This window comes from Telopea speciosissima, chromosome 10, assembly GCF_018873765.1.
Source record: "Telopea speciosissima isolate NSW1024214 ecotype Mountain lineage chromosome 10, Tspe_v1, whole genome shotgun sequence".
In the NCBI taxonomy this organism is placed as follows: domain Eukaryota; kingdom Viridiplantae; phylum Streptophyta; class Magnoliopsida; order Proteales; family Proteaceae; genus Telopea; species Telopea speciosissima.
In genome coordinates this window covers 37,820,762-37,846,022 of record NC_057925.1, presented here as the reverse complement: position 1 = coordinate 37,846,022, position 25,261 = coordinate 37,820,762, and the positions used below count along the sequence as shown (strand labels likewise).

General features: G+C 41.4%; 2 pseudogenes; both read left to right on the top strand.

Annotated features, from left to right (window-relative positions):
* The first annotated feature begins 357 nt into the window (after nt 1-357).
* Nucleotides 358-24,330, top strand: LOC122643534 (annotated as a pseudogene).
* LOC122644163 lies at nt 16,349-19,565 on the top strand (annotated as a pseudogene).
* Nucleotides 24,331-25,261: the final 931 nt, after the last annotated feature.

Sequence of the window (25,261 nt, the reverse complement as noted above, 5' to 3'; positions counted from 1 at the left end):
AGTATAATACATGCATTAAAAAAGGCAGCATGTTGATTTAGAAATTGCATACCGTGTCAAGAGAATCAGCTCCAAGTGCAGCAAATTTTGATTCACCAGTGACCTCAGAGTCATCAGGTAATGCCAACTGCTTCTTCACTATTACACACACCTTTTCAACCATCTCTGGTTTAGCCTCCACAAAGACATTATCCTGTCAATCACAGGTTACAGCATCAAACCAAACACTGGAATTTACCATCATATATGCATGGCTGCCTATATAAAATATAATAGGGTCAGTGGGAAAGAGCACTTGACTTCAATCGGTTGTGCAGCATTCATCTTTGATCCTCCAATACTTTTCAGGGGGCTATCATGCTGAAGAATACCACCATAGGTGATGTTATCTCACTCAGTCCCAGATACTCCATATTACAAAAGTTACACCAACTAATCAGTACAAATATATATCATTTTGTATGTGTGTGTGTGTGTGTGTGTGTGTTTGTAGGGGAGGGTTGTCTCATGATATGCATCCCCTTTTGCTCTTGTATATACGATTTTCTTTTTCTTTCTTTTCTTATTTTGGGATAGATTCCTATTTGTGCTATTTCCTCCTAATTGCAGCAGGGTATATAGTTTTATGGTAGTTTTCTGTGACTAACTTATTTCAATATTATGTTATATAGAACTCTAATCCTGGTGCTCGAATCAGTGTGAAACTGGTGTCTGAAGCTGGTGTGGGAGTTATTGCTAGTGGGGTAGTGAAAGGCCATGCAGACCATGTTTTGATCTCTGGTCATGATGGAGGAACAGGAGCTTCACGTTGGACCGGTATCAAGAATGCTGAGCTACCATGGGAGCTTGGTTTGGCTGAGACTCATCAAACATTAGTTGCAAATGACCTTCGTGGTCGAACTACTCTCCAGACAGATGGCCAACTTAAAACTGGAAGGGATGTGGCTATTGCAGCACTTCTTGGTGCGGAAGAGTTTGGCTTTAGCACTGCTCCTTTGATTACCCTTGGCTGCATAATGATGCGTAAATGCCACAAGAATACATGCCCTGTTGGTATTGCCACCCAAGATCCTGTTCTTCGGGAGAAATTTGCCGGAGAGCCTGAGCATGTCATAAATTTCTTCTTTATGCTAGCCGAGGAGGTGCGTGAAATCATGTCTCAGCTTGGATTCCGAACCATCAATGAGATGGTTGGTCATTCAGATATGCTGGAAATAGATAAGGAAGTTATTAAGAACAATGAAAAACTGGAGAACATTGATCTTTCATTACTGCTCAGACCTACTGCCGATATCCGTCCGGAAGTAGCCCAATTCTGTATCCAAAAGCAGGATCATGGATTGGACTTGGCTTTAGACCAAAAAACTTATCTCTCTATCCAAAGCTGCTCTTGAGAAAGGTCTTCCCATATACATCCAATATCAATCCGGAATGTGAATCGTGCTGTTGGAACCAGGCTCAGCCACGAAGTCACTAAACGTTACCACATGTCAGGTCTTCTGGCAGATAGAATCAACATCAATCTCAGTGGGAGTGCTAGACAGAGCCTTGGAGCCTTCCTCTGCCCGGGCATCATGCTTGAACTTGAAGGTGACAGCAATGACTGTGTTGGAAAAGGATTATCGGGGGGTAAAATTGTAGTTTACCTTCCGATAGAAAGTATGTTTGATCCTAAAGAAAACATTGTGATTGGAAATGTGGCTCTCTATGGTGCAACAAGCGGGGAGGCATATTTCAATGGGATGGCAGCTGAGAGGTTTTGCATGCGCAATTTAGGAGCTAGGGCAGTTGTAGAAGGTGTTGGTGATCATGGATGTGAGTACATGACAGGTGGTGTTGTTGTTGTGCTTGGAAAAACTGGGAGGAATTTTGCTGCCGGTATGAGTGGTGGGATTGCTTATGTTCTTGATGTTGATGAGAAGTTCCAAACCCGGTGCAATCTTGAGCTGGTAGATCTTGATAAAGTTGAGGATGAAGAGGATATTATGACACTAAGAATGTTGATACAGCAACATCAGCAACGCACTGACAGAAAATTAGCTAAGGAAGTCCTTGCTGACTTTGAGAATCTTCTTCCAAAGTTTGTCAAAGTATTCCCAAGGGATTATAAACGGGTTCTTGCAAACATGAAGGCTAAGAAAGCCAATAAAGAAGCAGAGGAACGAGCTGCTAGAGAATGTGAACAAGATGAGGTAGAGTTGATGGAGAAGGATGCTTTTGAAGAGCTCAAGAAGTTGGCAGCTGCATCCTTAAATGGGAATGCAAGTCAGGTAATGTGGTTGATATAATGACCTTTATTGAGGTATCATCGTAAAAATTTCTTTTAATTTTTTCATTCTAGTATTCGTTCTAGTATATAGTATAGGCTTATCCTACATATGCTTTAGTGGACCAAAAGGACAAGAGGCTGTGGTCTTCATCTGTTTGCAGCTTCTTAATTTTGAGCTAGAACAAGTAAAAATGTCTAAGCAGAAAAGTTTCATGCACATTGTAGGCTATTGGAATATTACAAATGACAGTCCTGTGGTTCTTGCAAAATTGGTTGGGTCCTTTTTATCCAAGGAAGTTGAAGGATGAATATTGCTTTTCCTTTTTACTCTGGTAATTAGTCTTTGGTTCGGGTTTTGATTGTTGAAGCTTAAATTTCACTGTTCTCTCGTCCCTCTTGCTATGAATGTTTGAAAGAGCTGATGATTTCCGACCTCAATTTCCAAGATATCACAATTTGAAAATCTTATCAGAAGCTTTAGTTTCCAAGAGATGATGATTTGAGACCTTTGTTTCCAAGAGATCACAGTTTGAGAAGCTTTACATATGTTTAAGCCATCGGTTTCTCTTCTCTATGCTTCTGTGAATTGGTTTTGTGTAAATGTATGTTGAAATAGTAATTCTGTTTCTTGAAACATTCATGTACCACTTCCAAGTTTGAATATAAAAGAGCAAAACAGATTCCGAATATTAAAGATAGATAGTATCAGTGATCTTGTTGGCCCTAGACTGGATTGGAACATAGCATGCTCAAGTGTCACTCATGCTAAAACCTGAGAAACATCCCATTAGTAGTAATCCCTTGCCTTGCTGGATTACCATGAGTGCTGGTTTACTGTAATTATTTCGTCAAAAGAAATACTTTATTTTTGGTATAGATTCTGAATTTATTAAGTAATTTGTTGCTATTATGATCTTTCATTATTAGGGGAAGAAGAACCAAGTGAAAGACCATGGTTTTTAGTCTAAAAGTGAGTAAATAGGTGTCGGTGATTGCAGGGTTTCAAGTGTTAGATGGTGAAGGCCAAGTGAGGAAAAGAGAGACAATGTGAGAGACAGAGAGAGAGTGAAGTGGTGTGAGAGGGGTGGCCAACTGGCCTGGTAAACCCCCTGTGCATTTGTGTATAGTCCTAATAGAGGCTGTCATTGTGGCTTCATGCCACTGTTTTCAAAAAGAGAATGAGAGAGAGAGAGAGAGAGAGAGAGATGCAGGTAGAAGGTGATAGACAGAAACTGCAATCAATAAAAGATGAAGGATTTTAGGAGTTTTAATGGTGTTGTTGTTTCTGTCATTACAGTAACCAGAGGCAGAGGCAAAGAGGGAGATATAGAGAGTGGGAAAAAAAAAAAGTAATGGATGGATTAAAAAGGAAAGGAATGAGAGAAGGTGTGGGATGAGTGATCGTTCTGTATGGAATGTGAAGTGGGAGGAGGAACTGAGGGAATGATGTTGAAAGAAAACAAGTGACAAACGGTTATATATAGTTGTGAAAGTAGAGATGCTGGTCAAACCAGAATAAATAAATAAGAGAGGGGTGGGGGGAGGGGGAAATTAAGAAAAAGATTAATAATTATAAAGGAAAGAACTTGGAGATTTTTTTTAAGTCCAATGGGGATGAGGGTTACTGGGTTAGGAAAGGGAAGCACAGAGAGAATTAACACGAAAGGAACATAGTGGAGCTGGGAAAGCACAAGTGGGGCTATCTGTTTCAAAAGTCCATTTTGAGGTAGTGAATGAGAGAGAGAAGGGGGGTGGGTGTTGTTTGTCAAGAATCGTGAAACAAACCAAAACAATAGAGAGATTTTTTGCAAAAGAAACAAACACAGATCTTCTTTTCAGTTTTCACTTCTTATATAACTGTTCACCCTCTTTGCATTGAAAGATTTCTTTCTTATTCTTCTCTGATGAAGATTCTAATAAAGCACCAGCATGTGTGGCTTACCATGGTTTCCTTACTTAGAATCAGTAGGAATTGGGTTGTACTATGAGTTTTAAAGCAAATGATTTTCATGTATATTTTGAGTAATTAATGGAAGGATCTCTACCAAATCAACTAATTTTAAACTAGTGAAGTATAAAGATTGCCTGCATCAGTAGAGACAATACTGTACAAAACTCTCTCTCTCTCTCTCACACATATCAAAAGAAAGAATGAAAAAGAAATAGAGATCTTCAAGGATTAGGGGTGCCATTGCCAGTGTGAGGTTGAGGTGTGAAGTGGCAAAAGAATGAGAGGATGAAAAGAAAGGGTAGTTGCACTATTGAGTATTGACACTGGACAGGAATTTGGGGTCAAAAGTCACACTTGACTTGACAGCCTTTTGGATCATATTTCCATAATTAATCAACTGTTCTCAAGGCCCCTCAGATTCTAATTAAAAGAAAGAAACAGAGAAGGAAAATGATCCTCATAAAGGAGTTTTTTCTTCTTCCCTGAAGTAATCAACTACCATAGTTTGATCTCCAAGATATAGAAGTGTAAGCAGTTTTGGAAGAATTAAAGTGGTATATGTACATGGATCTGTTTTTGGAAGAATTAAAGCAGTTTTGGAAGAGTACGTGGATCTGTTTTTGGTAGAATTAAAGCAGTTTTGGCAGAATTAAAGTGGTAAACTCCCACCGTCCCTTCCTTCTTTCCTTCACCAAATTTTTATAGTTTCAAAGCGTTTCAGTTCAGATTTCATGTCATGTGATCATATCATATTAAAGTGGTATATGTACGTGGATCTGTTTCTATCATGCCGTGTCTTCTTTTAGGTGGCATCTTTGATTTGATATTTAAGAATTAAGAAGAAGTAGTAGTAGTCGTGGCCTACAATTTCTATGAAACTCTTTAATGCTGTTTCACATTTTTTTGATGGTTACACTCAGCAATTGCGATTAGTAGTAGTCTATGGCACTTGAGATTTGACATCACAATTAGTACATCTTTCACATGTGTGAGATTGGACTAGGAATGGAGCCACCCACCATCTGAGAAATCCACAAGTTCCCTTAAAAAACAAACAGATTGGCTGACCCAAAGTGAGGGCAAGGGAGGGCCAGTAAATTCTGTTAGACACTAACCACTTTCTGACCTGAGAGGATCAAAGGATCCCAATTACTAAATGGAGACAGTGGGTAAGCTGTAATTGGTTTCCCTAATTTAAAGAATTTATTGTTAGAAAGAAACTATTAGAAGTACCATCAGCATCTGTAGTCTCAATTTGTTTTGTATTTGCCCACATATCCTCAAAACACACATACCCTGGTCATCTTCAGCCTTTCCCTTGTCATTTTTGCATCTCCAGCATTCCAAATTACCCTTGATACCCCAAATTGCTGTATTTGTTGGTCTTTGTTGCACATGGCAGAACCTTCTTAATCAATTTTGCCCCTTGTCTTAATAACTTTTTCCCAATGTAACTATCTTATCACTTATTGGTGAAACTACAATGGTACCCTTCACCTGCAACTGTCATGTTATATGTTCTTTCTAGCCTTCAGCTCTTCTGCAGCCTGTCACTGCACCTAGAAGAGGTGAAGACATGTGTTGGTCATCATGGTGGATCACTGGATTACATACATAATGTTGAGTCATGATATGAATTTGCTATAGCACAGCTAATTAATTTGGATAAGTGTTGACAAAATTCTGTTGCTTCCATTGGATTGCCACTTGTGATCTATTAATGTTTGCTTTGTGATATTTTTTTCTTTTCTTTTCTTTTATTTGTTTATTCTGACTTTGTTTGACATGTAGAATGAAATGGTTGATTGTGTTTAGTATTATCATTTAAGCATGCTTTGTGGCATGGTCTCATGGTAAATTTCAAACTTTACTTGTTGGGTCTATAGCTCAAATTGGTAGAGCACTTGAAACAGATTGGAGGTCCTATTCCAGAGAGCTTCTCAAAGTTAACCCACCTCACCCAACTTGTCCTTGAAGATAACAGCTTTGAAGGATCCATTCCTCCAAGTCTAGGTCAACTGCCCTTACTGAAGACACTCTCCCTGGGCTGATTCCATATTTTTATGGACAGTTTCATAATCTAACCTCTATTGACCTTTCAAATAACAAGCTCTCAGACCAGATACCCAGTTCCCTTTGTAACTTGCCCAATCTCATGGACCTTTCTCTGAGCCATAACCAGCTCACTGGTAGAATCCCAGATCACATGGACCTTTCTCTGAGTGATAATCAGCTCACTGGTCAAATCCTAGTTTCAGTTTCAAGGCTACAGAAACTTTGGCAACTTAACCTATCAAGAAATGGGTTTGCAGATCCCTCACCAAGAATCCTTCCAAATGGCATCCTATCTCTACTATCAATAGAACCCTACAACAAACTCCATTTAGCAAATGTTCCTGGCTGGATTAGAAATAAACCCCTCACAGATGTGCACCTTGCTGGTTGTAACCTCAAAGGTCACTTACCAAACTTTCCAATGCCAGAATCTTTGGCATCAGTAGACCTCTCTGATAACCAAATTAATCACTCCCCATGCTACCAATCACAAATACAGAAAAAAAAATAGAAGTAATAAATATATCATGATAAAGGACTAATGAACATTTCATAAACCTACAAACAAATGTCAAACAACCTTGAGATTCAGGCTAATCACAAAAGAAAGCCAAAATATGGAATGCAATCAGTACAAACCATGAAATTTTTTTTAAAAACCCTCACTATAATGCAATGATAGATAAGGGAGAGAGAGAAGAAATATGCCATACCTGCATTAATCCAAGATGTTCCTTCCAGTGGAGATTTTCAAATGAACTTCCTAGGACCTGAAATGGAGAAAAAAATTGGTTAGCAATCAATAATTCCAATTTTTTTTAAAAAACACCCTAACTACAATGGAACGAGAATGATAAAGGGAGAGACAGAGAGATACATAGACAGAGACAGAGATAATGAGAGAGAGACAGAGACAAAGAAAACAAGAATGATAGAGAGAGAGAGAACGAGAGACTGTCTTCGCTTAAAGTTGCAAAGACTGTCTGCGCTTCCTTGGAGTTGCAGAGAAACAAAGAGAGAGAGAGAGTGTCGTGAAGAATCTGACCGTTGCAGAGCTTGTCTTCGCTTCCTTGGAGTTGCTGAGATTGTCTTCGTCTTCGGTTCCTTGGAGAAGAAAACAAGAGAGATGGCTGAAGACGAGAGAAGATCGCTCCTTATTAGGGTTTTAGGACTCGCGCGATATATCGCCTTTCACCGTACGTAGGGTAGACCAGGGAAGAGAGAGGGATTGACATGAGATTTCTGCAATGCAATCGCCGATCAGAGAGAGAGACGTCCCACTCTCCTAACCTAAAGTTTTTTTTTTATTTATTTGGGGAAGAGTTTTCTATCCGGGAGCATGGCCCCTATGCTACAGGCCAATGGGAGCACAATGCAAGTAGAAGCATCAACATGGGCACTATTTTCGCGTCTCGTGGGGGTGGGGCGGTCATTTCGCCCTATCCTATGTCTATCGCAAGTGCCACGCTCCCAAACAAAGAGTCCTTTTCCTTTATTGTTCTCTCTCCTAAAAATGATGAATAAAATATGGAAAAAAAAAGAACCCTGCCGGATTGTATGGCCTCTATGCCCAGACACAGGATTGTCCAAAATTATTGCCCCGTCCCATGAAATAAAAAATCTCATTTACGTTGAGAGCCTATGCGCTTTCAGTGCCCCTCACATCTTCTGGTCTTATCTCTTCAAGAGTTGATGATTTACAAAGGTGCAGGAATCGTCTATTTCGAGACATTGGGTTTGCTAGGAATGAGTGAGGGTTCCTCCTTAGAGGATTTTCCACGCAAAGATCTTAAATTTTGGGTGGACTTTGATATTCCAAATGGTCTTCCATAGTCTACATTCAGCTACAGAGTACTGATTGGCAAGATTGGAAAGAAAGGAGGCCACTGCCTTGGTGGAAAATTTCCCAGATTTTGTGCAAGGAGTGTGTTTCCACTAAATTCTGTCTCAGGGCCATTGTTGAAACATAAACTTGCTAGAGTCTTTGCAACTAAGGGAGGTCTGTATTCCAATTTTTTTCAGGCAATAATGAATCATCCTCCTACCTCAGTTCCTCCAAGGAGAAATGATAGAACATAAAGCAAATGATTGAAGATGACAGGAATTGTATCTGATCGTCCTTTCGAACGATAGAAAATACATAACAAGACCCCTTAAAAGGAAGTTTACATTAGAAGGGCTAATCTAAACTAAATTACTCCTACTACTACGAAAAATAAAAGTGCAGATTTATTGATTTGATTGAAGGTCCTTCTCCTTCGATTTTTCTATTTATGTTAGAGCAGTTGTTTCCCTAATTGGTTTCAAGTAGTTGGTTATAACTCCTTGACCGATCATAACTACCTATTATAGGTATTAGAATCGGTTATAACTTCTTGACCGATCACAACTAGCACATCAGAACATTATCATAATCAATAACTACCTAGCCTGGTCTAAAACGAACCATACGGCCTTATTCTTTGTCTTGCCGTTGGACTGCATCTTCCTTAGCTCACTTTTGAAGACCACGTAAAATTAGGGTGTAAACAGAATGATAATAAAATCGTGTGAGGATTGGTGCTAAGAGGTACTTTTAGGATAGTTTGACAAATATGAGGTGGGAGAAGATTAGATAGTAATGAGTGATTTATTCTCTGTTGATTACCCAAAAAAATGTTCCATTCTCTGTTAATTATTAAATCTTCCACATTCTTGAAGAAGGGGTGGGTGTTGATAGAGTATGGGATTCTGAAATTATCAAACTTAGGGATTGAAGTTGAGTCCATATATTAATAGAGTGACCATTACTATCTTCTAATAATAGAGCATTTTACGTAGATTAGGGAGGACAAATTGAATGTCATTCCAGTCCATGATCCTCTCGGTCATTGTCAATCAAGGTCAAGAATGTTTTGAGAGGGGAAATATTTGGATTTTGGGAAATTTTCATCGCCACCCCCTCAAATGGACCAATATTTTAATGCCACCCCACTAAGGGCCAATATATCACTTTGGGTCCAAAAACTAATGGAAATAAAGAGAGTTAACTGTGCAAAAGTAAAATGTCTAAACTACCATTTATTCCCAAAACATAAAAAACCCATCCCCAACCTAATCTTACCATTGGGAGTTCAAAATTATGAAATACCTAGGGCAGCCGAGCTCTCATTGCCTCCATATCTGCGACCAGCACACCAGAGAGGGGACAAACACAGGTTCTTCAACCTCTTTCCATCTCCTCCTCTCCATTACATCTCCCTCTCTTGCTCCTGCTATCTGCTTCTCTTTCTCCCGCCATCATCTCTTCTTTCCCCTTGCTGTATTAGAGAACACCCACCCACAGAGCCCTTGCTCAGCCCCTTGCTGTATCGAAGAACATCCACCCCTGCTGAAGCCCCTTGCTGTACCTAAGAACACCCACCCCTACTGAAGCCACTTGCTGTACCTGAGAACACCCACCCTTGTTGAAGCCCCTTGATGTACTTGAGAACACCCACCCACACACACTCCTACACACACCCCATGACACACAGACACACCTACACAAACACACACCCCACACCACACAATAGCACAGACACACACCCACACACACCCCACGCCACACCACACACAGACACACACCACACCACACCACACACACCCCACACACAAACACACCTACACAAAAACACACACCACACCACACCACACACACCCCACACACAAACACACCTACACAAAAACACACACCACACCACACCACACACACCCCACACACAGACACACCTACACAAACACACACACCACACCACACCATAGCACTCCACTCACTGAGTTGCCACAGCCACTGCCCCTTGCCATACCTGAGAACACCCACCCACACACACTCCTGGCCGTGCACCTTGCTGAATCACACACCACACCATACACACACCCCTTCCCCTACACCTTGGTGAGCCACACATCACTCCACACACTCACACAGATACACCCACACCCAAACACACTTGCTGTACCACACACACACCCACACCCATAGACACACTGTCAAACACAAACACACCCACACCCACACCCACAGACACCCTTGCAAACACACACACCCCCACACCCACAGATACACCCTGTCAAACACACACACACCTACACCCATAGATACACCCTGTCAAACACACACACACTCCCCTGGCCCTTGTTGTACCACACACACACACACTCCCCTGCCCTTGCTGTACCACACACACACACACACTCCCCTGCCCTTGCTGTACCACACGCACACACACACACACTCCTCTGCCCTTGCTGTACCACACACACACACACGCTCCCCTGCTCCTTGCTGTACCACACACACACACACTCCCTTGTCCCTTGCTGTACCACACACACACACCCAATGAAATTTGAGAATTTGAAATACCCTTTTAATATAAATTTGAGTTTAATATATTTTGTGTATTTTTGTAGATAATAATGTCGACATCAGCTAGTGTTAACAATACAAATTCAAGGGCATTGAAATTTGAGAACTTGAAATGTGACTCTGGATACCGAGCTGCAGTTAGGATTTCAGAATCTGAGCAAAATCCAAACAGGCTATACTACAACTGTCCCAAAAAAGGCAAAGGAGGCTGTGATTTCTTTGCTTGGTGCTACCCAAAGGAAGATATGGACAATTTTACCAAGAAACAATCACATGCATGATGGAAGTGGAATTCACCCAAATGGAGTGCAACAGCTGAAGGATGAGATGTCTGCAAAAATATTTCTTGTGTCCCTAATTGTATTGATTCTCTGTGTGGTGAACTTTGTACTGCTAGCTTTTAAAGTCTGATGTAACTTTTGTTTAAAGTATGATGTAACTTTAAAAACTTGGTTATGAGAAGGGTGTTGTCTTGTAAGTTGTTGGTATTAGTAATGAAAAGACTTGGTTTAAAGTCTTTTCCAAACCATTTGGTGATTCCAATATACTAAAGGGACACATATATAAAGACTTGTACACAATCAAGTAGACTAAGATGATCACATCCATTGGCATAAACTAAGCATTAATGTGTTCCATCACAAATATTACAACATAAAAAACATTCAAAACCAGTGGTTCATAGCATCCATCTGTTCCAACAGAATTCCATGTCAAATTTGTCTAAAAAACACTCCTCACATATTTTGCATTAATACAGACCGAAATGTCCATCAAATCAAACCAACAGCTACACCTACTGACCACTACCCTTTGTACCTAAACTACTAACAATTTGTGAATTCCTTCTTGTCCTATAGGCTGCCATCTTTGATCTCAGTCTCTCTTGTACACATCCACTTGTCTCTATAGATGCACTGGTTGATCTGGTTTGCCTCTGGGAGTTACTAATATCATCATGACTGCTGGTTCCACTTTCTTTTCTCTACACTATAAAAAAAAAGCAACATTTTATTCACTAATATATATACAATTATGAAATAAAGCTAGTTAAAGTATTAATCAAAAAACTTTACATCACTACCCACTCTTTTGCTTTTCCCTTACCCTTTCATTGCACCCCCTTTGCAGGTTATCTTGTTGTGATGTAACTGATTGCCCTTGCTACATCTTACTGATGATGATCTTCTTCTGAAGTCTGGAGGGGCTCCTTCATCAACAGCTCTTCTTCTATTTTTGTTGGGTCTTCCAGGCTTCCTTCTCAAAGGGGGGGTTGCACCACACCATATATACTACTCTCCTCAGATAATCCTGTTATATCTGGCTGTACATGGATCATATCTCCATATGCTAACTGATATCTCTGCACAGAGTAGTATGGATCACAGTAGTCATCAATGTTCTATTTTTTAACAGCAATAACATGGGCTGCATGCTTATAAGGCAACCCAGTTGCTTCCCAGACTTTACAAGTACAAGTTTTGTCATCCAATTTCACCACAACCACTTGATGTCCATCATTGAGTTCAAACTCATACAGACCTGCTGCTTGTGCAGTGCAACCACTTGCTGACCTTTCAATAGCAAGCAATCTCTTCTTAATAGCTGGTGTAATTGTACCCTTGAAACTGCAACCATTAGCATACCACTGATGAAACCTTGTCATCAACTGCACCCTAAGTTGGTCAATCAAGTTCACTATTGGCTTGTCTATATAAGGTGCAATCCACTGGTTGAATGATTCGGTCATGTTGTTAGTTACATGGTCACTCTTGGCACCATGATCAAAGGCATGTCTTAACTAGTTAGTAGGTGGGTTTCTCATCAACCAGTCATGAGCTTCTACATTTATAGCTTTCAACTCCCCCACAGCTTTTTGGAAATCAGCAACAGTTGATGCTTTGGCAGCAGTCCAGAAGGCAGTCCTCAACATTGCTCCAGGATAAACACCCCTAAAGTCGGCATATAAATGCCTACAACAATGTCTCTGATTACATCGAGGGAATTGTTGTTGAATTGAATCAATTAGACCCTGTAAATGATTAACAAATTATATATGTTAAGTTATGCATATAAATGTAAAAATATATCTATCAACTATTAACCCAAATAATACTTATTAACCTTCTGTTTGTCAAACATAAAGGTCAAGTAGGGTATAAAGTCTGTCTCTGTTTGTAGAGCAATGCTCAAGTAATCAAGGAACCACATCCAACTGTCTTTTCTCTCAGCCTCTACTATTCCAAAAGCAACTGGAAATAAACCATTATTTCCATCTAATGATATTGCTGCCAAAAACACACCTCCATACTTTCCCTTTAGGTGGCAACCATCTAATCCCATAAATGGCCTACACCCTTGTACAAAACCTTTTATGCATGCTTTAAAACACACAAACACCCTCTTAAACACAGGATTCTGACTCATATCCTGTCTATCCTCCATTTGAATCTTGATTACTGCTCCTGGGTTATACTCATCAATCAAATCAAGATAAGCTGGCAACTGTGCAAATGATTTAGCATGATTGCCTTCAATCTCTTCTTTGGCAATCATTCTTGCCATATACAACTGTTGCTTGCTTGGTTGCAGTCCATATTGTACCTTCATCATTGCCGCCATGCTTTTAATGGGCATATCAGGATCTGCCCTAATGTGGGGACCAAGTTTAGCTGCTATCCATCTTGAGTTAGCTGCTGCTAATTTTGTCTTTCTTCCATTACAAGTATGTTTGTCTGCATATATTCTGACAATGAAAGTCTTGCCATCATTTGCAAGAGAAGCATGTATCCTCAAAGGGCAACCATCATTTGCACAAATCACAGTTACTCTAGTCCTCTCATTTTTTTTGCCTATAAATTTCAAACCCCTCTTGAATTGCATAATTCTTTAAGTGAGTTCTATATTGTTGCACACAATCAAAAGTCATCCCTACAGCCAACTCCAATATTCCCCTATCATTCACCCCACTTTTTTAGGAGAATTGTGAATGGTACTCCTCAGAATCATAATCTGAAATACCATCCCTATCTGACTCATCTTCTTCTTTATCTTCCTCAGGAACATAATCTGAGTCTGCCCCTGCACCATGCTGACCAACTTTCTCTGTAAACACCTCACCCACTACTTCTTCAGATTCATCTTCACCATCATCTGAAGAATCTGAGCTTCTACTACTTTCTCCATCCAGCTCATCCTCACTAAGTTGTCAATTATCATCATCATCTGATTCATTCAACTCCACAGGTTCAAACTCATTAGATCCTGCAAGACTAGAAGGTGTCCTACTTGATACACCAAGGCCTGTAGCACCCCCCTCCTTTTGACAGTCTTCTTTGGTATTCTACTACTACTAGGAGTAGTAGCACTTTGGTGTCTCAGCAATGTAGATTCACCAACTACATTTCTTTGCCTTCTTGTATTACTGGTCCTTCCAATCACCTCACGTTCAAACCCATTAATCTTATAAGATTGGCTTGTTTGGTCAGTCTCACTCTCTTGCACATTGAAGACATACAGTCTGATGAACTTGTCATTATCATAGATGTCAAACAGCTACATCAATGATTGATCATTCCACACTTCTACGCCCTCATTCCCACCCGGTACTGTAGCTTTGCATTTGAAAGTCAAAGCCCGACCATCTGGTATATAACCTAGGACTGTGCTATAGATGTCATGCACCAAATCAATATATCCATACCTATCTCTGTCAACTACCTTATGTGAAACATTCCCATCATAATAGTAATAAACTGTGAATAAATCCATCTTGCAAGCATTAGGCACACCATATAATTAAAACAGTCCACAAATAAAGGGGTTTTGGGTGTGTGTGTGTGTGTGTGTATACTAGGTGCATCTGGGGCAGAAGGGGGGGTGTGTGTATGTGGTAGGTGCAGTAGGGGCATAAGGGGTGTGTGTGTGTGGTAGGTGCAGCATGGACAGATGTGGGGGGTGTGGGGTGTGTGTGTGATAGGGACAATAAGGGACAATGGGGTGCGGTGTGGGGTGTGCGTGTGATAGGGACAGTAAAGGGCAATGGGGTGGGGTGTGGGCTATGTCCAGCAAGGGTACAAGGGATGGGGTGTGGGGTGTGTACAGCAAGGGCACAAGGGGTAGGGTGTTGGTTATTGGCTATGTGCAGCAAGGCCACAAAGGGTGGGGTGTGTGGTATGTGCAGCAAGGGCACAAGGGGCTTGGGGTGTGTGTATGGTGGGGTGTGTGTGCGTTTGTTAGGTGCATTAGGGGCAAGCTACTACCCTAATATGTGTGCATGTGTTAGCACTTGGGGTGGGTGTGTGTGTCTCTGCAGGTCAGTGAGTGGTGTGTGAGTGTGCTCTAGGGTACATCAAAGGGATGTTCATGGTTTATTAATGGCAATACAGATCATACAACTTCATAAGTGTGCCTTACGAAATATAGATCATGCATTTACAGTCTCCAAAAAATTTCAATTAGGGCAAAAAAAACTCGATTTTGAAGCCCAAACATTTGGTTTTGAGAGAACTTACATTTGGGGGTAGTCGCCAGAGTGCGGTCGTATCTTCAGGGTTCTTTGGTCGCTGATATGTGTGCAAAGGCGTGGTAGGTGCAGCAGTTGAAGAGATGAACCGTAGGTTGGAGAGGGTTGTGTGGCCAGTTGCAAAGATTAGAGAGATGAGTGTGTCCAGTTGCAGAAGGTGATGATGTATCACTGTTTTTCGTTTGACTAAGGACGAAGAAGATGGGGTGGGGGTGCAGGAGTGCAATGGCGGAGATGGGCAACGCTACAAGGCGGAGGGGCGGAGATGGGCAGAGATGAGAAGGAAGTTTGAAGGGTAAATTTTTCTTTTTGAAAATATTAACATGTTCACGTCATCACTTAACTGTGATTCAATGATTTCCGTTAGTTTTTGGGCCCAAAGTGATATATTGACCCTTAGTGGGATGACATTAAAATATTGGTCCATTTGAGGGGGTGGCAATGAAAATTTCCCTTGGATTTTAAAATCTTGGTCCAAAAGTGGCCAAGTTGGTTAATAAGGCGCCAACCAAATTTCATTAGAAGGGCTTTGTTATGGTTGAAGGATGTTTGAAGGCTAAGCCCCAACATGCTTATGAGAGCAAATAGAGGGCCAAGCAATAAGAGTGATCCCTTTTTTGTACATCCTTTTTTCCATTTCCAGAAGTCTAATTAAAGACAGGAGGATTTGGGGAAGGAAAAGCAAATCGGAAGCACGGTATAGGAAGGGAAAGCAAGTCATCATAGGCTTCCCCTTGATCTTATATGAATGATACCATTCTTTAGACCCTCATTAGTGTAGCATGTAGACTCTTTCTTACACAAACCTCAATGTGCAAACCCTTATTACCAAATAAAATGTGCAAACCTTACAAAAATGGCTCAATACAAAAACAGTTTTGCCAATCAAAGCATAGAAGTCGTGCCGATTGGCTGCGATTTCGTTTGTGCAGCACCCGTGGCACGGTGGTCGTGTTCAAGTCACTCCCGTAGTCACTGTTTTCCATTCCCGGAGAGTGGATCTCCCTTCCTCTTTGCATGCACATTCCCTGATTGCAGTCAAACCACCCCAAATCCCAGATCGTAATTCGGACTACCAAGTAGTGAAGAAGGGTCCTCTCTCTCTCTCTCTCTCTTTCTAAGTGAGAGTGTCCATGGGCGCTCGTGCATATGTCTATTTGCATTCTCCAATGGCGACGACAGGCATTCGTTTGGAAGACTACAAGCACAGTCCGGTCCATTACGCAGTGGCACTGGGAGATCACACCACTCTCTCCCGTCTCATCTCTTCCGTCCCGACTCTCCCATAACCTTCTAAGACCCTCACTGAGTCTGACTCCCTCGCCCACGATCGAATAGCTGACCACATTTCCTCCCTGCTTGATCGTCATGATGTCCCCCACAGGGAGACCCCACTCCACCTTGCTATTCGCTTGAACATGCTCTTCGCCTCTTGCACACTCGCTGCCGCAGGTACCGATGTCTCCCTCCAGAACGCCTCCAGTTGGAACCCATTGCAGGAGGATCTCTGTCGCCGCTCCTCTAATATCGCCCTCTCCCTCATCCGCCACCACCACCGCTCCGCTTGGTTCAAGTGGCGCCGTCGCCTCCCCCGTCTCATTGGCGTCCTACGCAGGATGCACGATTTCTACATAGAGATCTCCTTCCACTTCGAGAGCTCCATCATCCCCTTCGTCGGCTAGATCGCTCCTTCCGACACCTATAGGATCTGGAAACGCGACGCCACCCTCCGCGCTGATACCTCCCTTTCAGGGTTTGATGGCCTCAAGATCCGACGCACCGATCAGAGTTTCCTCTTTCTAGGAGACAAAGATATGGACTGCACCCTCCCATTGGGGATCTTGTTGCTACTCAACCGCGATGATCGCAAGATATTTGACGCCTTTGAAAACACCGGTAACTCCCATGTCTGATTCCGATGTTGCCGGATTCTGCTCCAAAATAAGCGTGTACCATCCTGGAGTAGACGTCACCAAGGCTGAGCTCGTGGGGAGAACCAATTGACGGGAACAGGAGTGGACAGAAAGTGTGGGAGAGTGGAAAGCAAAGATCTACGAGATGCACAACGTCGTGTTTAGTTTCCGGACGAGGAAAGTGGTGGGAGATAGTGCGGGTAAGGGCGCAGGAGGAGACCAAGTGTTGCCTCTGGAGCTCGATGAAGACTCGGAGGAAGGTTTCTTGGTTGCGGAAAACCCAAACTTAGGTTTCCCACCCCCAGATCGTCGAAGACACGGTAGCTTTGTTAGAGAAGAGAGGGAATGGGTATTGTTCGGTAGGAAGAGCGTCGATATCCATGATCGCCGGAGGATTCCTTCGGTAATGCCTCCACCGCCGCCGCCGAACAAGGAGAAAGAGTATGTGAAGAGCCTCCGTCCATCTGTGTGGCTGATGGAATAGTTTCTACTCAAGACACAGGAGATTCTACCACTACTTGACATCCTTGCTAACAAGGTCAAGGCCGTCTGGCATCTTCGAGAACTACTAACCTTAAAGTTCTCGACGGGGCCTTTTTCGGTGAAGGTAATTAACCCAACATATTTAAATAAACAAGAGAAAGAAAAAAAAAAAGAATGAATTTTTCTATTTTGGCCTTTGCCTTTCCCTCTCTTACGCTTGTCCTTTTGGATGCTTTGTGTGAGTCATCGGTCAATTTTGTCTCGTGAGACCCCACACCATTTGACTTCGTAAGAGTTGTTTATCTTATCTTACGTAGCAGTAGTAAGTAATGGACGGTGATTGGAGGAGGTAGACGGTAGACCCCACTCAATGTACTTTGTTTGTGGTTTGAGATTGGGCTCTCACGGTTGTCGTCTACCTCGAGAAGCGCCGACCAAGCTCTCAGAAGGGGGCAGATTGTAGAGCGAGCATGGTATGTTGGTTCTCTGTTTAGCCATTGCTGCTGTTGTTGTGGAATCGACATGGTTATTAAGGAGCAGCAGCAAAAGCAGAATCATTGGGATCCGAAAAAGCGGAACACATAGTGTCGCGTGTGTCTGTGTCTATGACAGCAGAAGTGGGGCTCACCACTCAAGTTTGAATGTTCGATGTGGGAATCTGAATAATTTGAACTGAGAGCTCCTTGGCGACTTGTGGATTAGTTTTGACTACCTAAGTCTAACAGTCTAATAGTAGTTTTAGCGTATCAATTAAGTAGCTAATATTTGGAAGGGAAAGTGCAATTCAGAACCTCTTCTTGCCCTAGCGGCTGAGCGGCGCAGACACAGCTGCGCATGCAATGATCGAGCGGGGTTAAGGTGGTCATTACACGTATGGCTGTGTTTGTACCGCTCAGGCCGCTAGGGTAACTGTGTCATAAAAGATCTAGACCAGGGAAAGTGAGGTTTTAATCCTCTCCAATTGTTAAAAAGTGTGCAGTGCGGCAGTATGGGTGAGATGTCAATACCATCCAATGGTCCGAGCTCATTGACTTCTTTTTTTTTTTTTTCTTTCTTCTCGAGCTTGGCACTGTTGGGTGTCTGAACTACCACGTGTCGACATCTCCATCCCGAACGGCCACACTGCACCCTTTTAGGGAATTGGAGTGTGGTTACGCCGGTGTGCCCAGACAAATAGGGATGGACGAAATGTTAATATTTGACAAGGAAAATGTGGCTACACCCAAACACATGGGGGATGGGCGAATTGATCGCCCTGCCCCTCTAATGGCTAAAATTACTATCCCACCTGAGCCCATATCAGGTCCACATACGTGGATCGTCCTTGGGATCTGATCTCCACCCACATAGGATCCACTGCCGCCTCCTCTGTTGGTCCCCTAGATCCAATGTGGGTGGAGATTTGATCCCAAGGACGGCATGGATCTGATATGCACTCCCACCCTGTCCCATGTGTTTGGGCGTAGCCGGTGCCCCATGCGTGGCAATGCAAAGAACATTAGCCCTGTTTGGTATTAAAAAAATTTTTAGACTACACTATCTCTCTCTTTTTTATTTCAAAAATTGAGAGATTAGAACTTGATTCTGTTCTTTATGGGCTGATATAGTATGAATATTGAAATGGATTGCAGGTGGCAATACCGGTGGTGCCGACGGTGAGGGTGGTGATAACGTTTACGAAGTTCGTGGAAATGCCTCCGACGGAGGAGGAGTTCTTCACGCCATTGTCAAGCCCTGGGCACTGGTTCATTGGGGAAGGTCGGCATTAGACAGAAAGCTACAACACCACCAGCACAACCTCCTCCTCCTCCTCATCTTCATGGCGTAACAACAATAGTAGGCATCAGCAGAGAGGTGCGGTTTGGACCATCAACAATCGGATTTGTTTGCTATACCCAGTGACTACACATGGACAAGTGTGGATGACAAGTCCCGGAAGATGAAGAAATCAAGGTCCACCAAAGAGGGCAAGTAGAGATGATCGATGGACATTTCCACTTTTTTTCAAATTTGGTTCCTTTTTTCGAAATCTTCTTGATAAACCCAAAAATACACTTGGGCCAATCATGAGCCGCCATGTGTCCTAGCACAAAGATGAGGAGGATCAAGGCCCGACCACTTCAATGCTCATCCAAATAGGCCCAAGAGGTCATCCAGAGATTAAGTCTTCCATGCCAAGCCAACAAGATCCAACTATGACGTCACCACCAGAACGGAACTTTATCCTCAAAGAGCCATGATATAATCCGGATTCTAAACACCAAGGATCATCATCCAAAAGGGAACCTCTATCTAATGGAGAACCTCTTCCCTATCAGGACTCTACGTCCCATCAAGTGGAGATCCACTACGTGATAGACTTGGCCACAAAGAGTACTTGTCACCAACTGGGACTCTCCACACTGCCATACTCAGCTATAAATTCTCAGGTATTCTATCCCATTAATGATCTTGAATTCTAGTAATTCATCTGTTGCTGAGAAAAATCTAACTTAGGCATCGGAGAGTCTTAGGCCGGAACCACACCGGTTCTCCCTTGTCTCTGACCTCCTTTCGAAGGTTGCGGCACCCGAAGGACCTACTGGAGATTTCCTGACGCAACACTTCCCCATTGATTTGGTCCGTGAGCCGCTCTGTTTTTTGGGGATACATGTACATATGGTGATGGAGGAAGAGTATGATTGGAAACTATAAATTATATCTCGCTCCAGTCTTAACAAATCAAATTACTAGCCATCTCTGACTTCAAGACTTCTTTTTGGTATCCAGTGCAAACTGCAAAAGTAGAAACTATTCTTTTAAGTAATCGCTTTTGTTTTTAAATTCATTAAAGTACTTGTAGAGACATTTGGTCCTCATTTAGTCATAACTGGACGAGGAATTAGAGAAGGATGCAAGCACCATTAAACTAATGTAACATTCTAATCCCAATCATAGTTTGTCAGAGCTTTTCTCTTTTATGTTATCCATGCCTACACCCTTCTAGTTTGGAACTAACATTAATTCCTAGTTTTTAGAATCTTTTTTTATATATATATAATTTTTTGGATCAAGAACTTATCTGGTAGATTGGGAATTTTTATCCTCTGCTGTTCGCTGCCCTAATAGTACAGTGTTGTCCCCCCACATGGGGCGTGAAATGACGACTTAACCTCCCTCGGGCAATGTGTTCGGGCACAGAGGTTAAGTCATCATTTCACCCCCATGTGAGGGGACAGCGAGTGTTGTTCGGGCAGCAGACAGCAGAGGATAATGATCCGGTAGATTGATACCCTTGGCCGGACCCTATTTTATTAATAAATTAATATAGAAATAAATAAATACAAAGAGAGACATAACCCGCCTTACTCCAAACCTGACATCTGAAGAATGAACTAAACAAGCCATTACTCACCTAGATACAAAATAAAAAGAAAATTCGATTTTATGCCAACCACATAATCACACTATTAAGTCACATGATTTAACTTGAAATGTTTACCAAAACCAAAAAAAAAAGATTTAACTTGAAATGTAAAGGATCGTATACTTCTTCCTCTTATTTGAACAGTTTAATGCGAAAGGGGTCAAACGCAAATTATGTGATTTTAGATATCTCACCAAGGAAAGCAGGAATTTTGGGAGAACTATACCCATTAATGGAATCACCCTCCTCTTCTTCTTCTTCTGTAAATGAAAAGACAAGGGTTAGTAACTTTAGGGGTTTATATGTTAATAACAATAAAGAGATATTATGTATGGAGCAGTACATTGTTGGCTATAGTTTCGAAAGCTGTTATAAAAAAGGTCCTAAAAATCCAAATCATGTATGATATTGTTCTCCACTGATTTTGATCTTCCGTAATTGCTCAGTATCAATCGGGAATTGTTACATGCGTTGGTGTTAGGTACAGGATCGATACGTCAAAAGCTTTCGAACTGATGAAACGTGTTAAATTAAGCCTAGACTGCATTTTTGTCCCCTCCAGTTCCTTGCCTGGCCCAATTCCATCGTTCCACACTTATTACAGGCACTGGGGGTACTGGGCCAGGCAAGGAACTGGAGGGGACAAAGATCCAGCCTAAGGTGCAAGTTTGGCCTTGTTGGCCCGAACCCGCCCTGACCAACCCTGAGCCTGAATAGGGCTTGGGCTGAGATACCCTGGCCTTGAGGATAGGTTAGGGCTACAAATTTATGGCCCCGAGTCCGGGCCGGCCCAAGGATGAGGACTCAGGCTAAGCCCAGCCTAGCCCAGCCCAACCCTGCTTTTAGTTATACTATAATATATATATATATATATATATATTCTATTTAGCCAACCCTTAGTTTTAAAGTTCTCCTCTCCTTTTCTATTTTACTTTCCGGCAGTCCTCTGGGAGTTGCGTTGTGAGAGTTAGTGGCTATTTGGAGCCGTTGGGCAAGAGGTAAGTCCCAGACATGCGGTTGATTAGCAACTAAAATCTCCTTCACCCTTTGGTGGATAGAAGTATATCTTAGTTAGGGGGATATGTTCCGATAAACTATGAGTAGACTAAGTAGAACCATGTCTTCGAGACTAGTCGGCGACTTCAGTTTGCCAAATCAAGTAATTAGTAATGAATATCTAACAAGTGATCTTAACCAGTCCCTGCAAAATTGGACCTTACCCAAGGTCCCAACTAAAGAAGTTTACAAGCAAGAATGGTATAGTTTCACTGAAACTACCAAGACTGTAGAACAAACCATCAATTACTCTCCAGATATGGAAGAGATTCAACTCCTAGATCCTTCAAATCTTAACAAGCTTAAAAAGGATTTCAACTACCTCCACATAGGACTTATCCAAGTTGCCATCAAACCCCTACACAGGGAAGGACTCAACGTAGCCCTCCTGCTTGCACTCAGGGATCAAAGGTTCCTGCAATTTGATAATTCCCTTCTAGGGATGATAGAAACAAGTCTTCATAAAGGCCCAGTTTATTTCAATTGTTACCCAGATATAAACCTTTCCCTAAATGATGCAAATCTCTTAGATACTCTCAAAGTTAACATCCTTACAAGTGGTTACAAGATGAAATAAGGATCAATACCAATTGCAATAATCCATAGAATCCAGTACAAGGCCATGAGGACTTTAAGACCTAAAGCCCTGAGAAGAACCATCAAAGGACAAACTACATTCATAGAAACAGATTTTGTCCATTCAAGAACCGTTCACCCAAAAACTGTCAGTTGGAAAGACATTAAGTTTCCAACAAAATGGTGTCTCCAGGCTCCTTGCCCAAAGTCACTTGTTGAACCCAACAGTGATGTTGAATCCATAAACCAAGATCAAGACGGAATGGTTACTATAACATTCCAGAGAAAAGATAAACAAGTAAAACCTGAAGAATTTGAAAGACTTAGTCAAGTTCCAAGTAGAGCTTCAACTTCTAGTTCTCTGACAAGTCTTCACTTAGAAAACCAAAGGTTACATCAACAATTAAGGTCCCTACAAATCTTAGGATTGCATACTCCAATTAATAGTAATGTCACCCAAGGAATCTATGAAGAACAGTCTAACCAGTCTTCTCCAACGAATAACCCAACTTCACCAACTCAAACTGACATGCAACACGAAGCAAGAGTTGCTGTCATAACAGTAGAAAACTATGAGATAGACAAACCCAAACTCAGAGTAGATTTCAGTTCACCTAAAAACGCTGAAAAAAGAGATTGATTTTTTAGCTATTTCTCAAAAGAAAAACAACAAGAAATTAAAAACCTTTGGTACGATAAGATGAGAGCCATCAAAGTAAATGTCATGTTCTTTACATACTTAGACATTTATACAAGTAACAATAACATTCCTTATCCTTTCTCAAACATCAACGCTTGTAAGAAGGCCTATCACACCTGGAAATTAGCTGATGACAAAATCATTGAAACCATACACCCTCCTAATTCAAATATTAAGATCAAAATTAACTACACAGAAATAACGGCAACACCTTTTAGGTCCATTGAAGGTGTTTCTGATGGATCCAAGAAAATTATTGAACAAACAAATTATACAAATCAGTATTTACAAACCATAGGAAGTCAACTGACCAGAATAGAGAACTTAGTTCAAAAGGACACCCCTACGGAACCATCGTCTCTAAATCAGGCTAGTACTTCCTCAACAACAACTATGTTCAAACCTTTTACAATATCCAACAAGAGCCTAAAAAACCTGAATACTCAGGAAAATAAAGATCTAGTAAGCCAGATTTTCACAAGATTACAAAACTTAATTGTCCCTGACACGCCTCAAAAGGAAACACAAAGAAGCTCTACTTCAAATGTGGCAAATATCCAACAAATGGCTTCCTCTGAATCATCCAGTGATGATGAGGAACAAGACCAAGTAAACGCTATTACTAGCCCATACATGAACAATAACTATTATCCAAGACCAACATACCCAGATCTCCAAATTGAACAAAGAAGGGAATTTTCCCAGGCAAATTACCAAAGTGGTACCATCTATGAATGGAACATAGATGGTATGTCAGATTACAATTTGGTTAACAAGCTTCAAGAAATGACCATGATGAGCAATGCTCATCGGATCAAGAACATACCTGACCAAGCCATAGCAGAAATAATTATTTCTGGGTTTACAGGCCAACTAAAAGGTTGGTGGGATAATGTTCTCAGTCCAACTGAAAAAGAATCCATACTAAATGCCATTCAAACTAATGAACAAGGTTTACCAATTATAATTGAACACCAACCAGTTGAAGATGCAGTCAACACTTTGATTTTTAGTATAACCAAGTATTTCTTAGGAGATCCAACGAGACTTAAGGACAGGTCTTCTGAACAATTATCAAACCTCAAATGTAAAAAATTACATGATTTCAAGTGGTATAAGGACACATTCATGACCAAGGTTCTAACTAGGGAAGATGCAAATCTTCCCTGCTAGAAAGAGAAGTTCCTTACTGGGTTACCCAATTTATTCTCTGAAAAACTCAAACAAAAATTAAGAGAAAAGAACAACGAGGAAATTCCCTATCAAACCCTCACCTATGGTGACCTCATAAGTCTTGTTCACAAAGAAGGATTAGCCTTGTGCACAGACATCAAACTCAGAAAACAAATTAGGAAAGAATCAAAATCCTACAAAAAAGAGTTAGGGGGATTCTGCGAACAGTTCGGATTTGATTCGAAAATCATCTCCCAAAAGAAACATAAAAGCCACAGGCACAACAGAAAAAATAGGTACTCAAGCAAATACAAAACTCAAAAAGAACCAGATAAGAACCTAGACAATAGGTCTAGCCCCAAGAAACATAGACCTTACAAGAGAACCTTCCAAAAATCAAGACCAACCCAAAACACCAAGACTGGATGCTATAACTGTGGCAAGCCAGGTCACATAGCTAAATACTGTAGACTAGCAAAAAAGATAAAGTCACTTATAATGCCCGATGATACAAAAGTCCAACTCCTAGCCGATTTAGAACAAAACAGCTCCGAGAGTGAAATAGAAACCCAAGAGAATGAGTTAAACCAAATCGAGTCAAATAGTGATAGTGAGGATCAAATCTCTCCTTGCAACTGTAGTAAAGGAGTTTTTTGTAAAAATTGTGATGATTCAAAATCATCAAAATCTATCAACATGATACAATCAAGTTCAGGACTTAAAAACTTTAACAAACCAGAAGAATTTCTCAACTTTGTTGATCA